The 960-nt window shown below is 42.0% G+C and overlaps 1 long non-coding RNA gene across 1 annotated transcript; it reads right to left on the reverse strand.

Moving 5' to 3' along the window:
* Window positions 1-81: 81 nt before the first annotated feature.
* Window positions 82-926, reverse strand: LOC147819916 (uncharacterized). The gene is made up of 3 exons (XR_015438661.1): window positions 509-926; window positions 260-340; window positions 82-181 (listed from the first exon to the last, which is right to left on the reverse strand). It is a non-coding gene; the product is annotated as an uncharacterized LOC147819916 (long non-coding RNA).
* Between the last annotated feature and the right edge of the window lie 34 nt (window positions 927-960).

A 960-nucleotide genomic window follows, 5' to 3' on the forward strand; every position in this document is an offset into this window, starting at 1 on the left:
GAGGAACATGAAAACTGTGAAAGCTGTTTGTCCACACAGGATGTCACATCTAAGATGGAGAGGAAGAGAAAAATACCTTAAAGGTGTTGAGCACAGGGAGTGCTGGGCTCAGGGCACCATTGAGGATTCTCAAACCTAAAGCGCCTGTTACCAACAGTAACAAGGCCTGATCGGGGTACACCTGTAAACACAAACTCACATTTATTAAGAGTTTATCACCCCTTGTTTGAACTTGATGTTTGCATCTAAACACACTTACCTCCAGGAAGATCCATGGGATCTGTATGTTTGACCCGTGCTGCTTGTGCAGTATCACATCATTCACAACTTCCTTTGCTTCCTGAAGTCCAGACAGACAGACACACACACACACACACAGACAGACAGACAGACAGACAGACAGACAGACAGACACACACACACACACACACAGAGTGCAAACAACCATTAAAGATAAATGAAAATTTCTAAAGAAGAAAAGAGTTGGGAATAAACTAGAAATACATACATGTAGAAACTCTGCGTTCGGTGCTGGTAGAGCGGTGACTGAACCAGAAGGTGTGTTGACAACTGTGAGTAAACGAGTCCAACACTGAGACTGGATCAGGAAAACATCAGACATACAGTCACACACTGGAAAATGCTCAACTTGATTTATATGGCTTAGTTCATACCCATGTGGAAACTGAGTGTGGTTTAAATGAAAATAAAAAACATTCACAATCAGTTTGTCACTACAAACAAACAAACAAACAACACACAAGCTGTACTCAGTGGCTCACACACAATTGTCATTAAAAATATCATCAGAGAGAAGAAATGTTTTGAAAAAGGGCAAGTGCAGGTCTGTGCACATCTCAAGTCCTCGGGGGGACCATAAAAGCATATAAAATAAATGCAGCTTCACCAGACTTTGAATTGACCTCAGAGGAGCAGAGACAGGTGACTTGAGAAGTCTGC

Source organism: Seriola lalandi, unplaced genomic scaffold, assembly GCF_002814215.2.
Source record: "Seriola lalandi dorsalis isolate HSWRI2012SDOR001 ecotype SW California unplaced genomic scaffold, Sedor1 jcf7180002020816, whole genome shotgun sequence".
Taxonomy (NCBI): domain Eukaryota; kingdom Metazoa; phylum Chordata; class Actinopteri; order Carangiformes; family Carangidae; genus Seriola; species Seriola lalandi.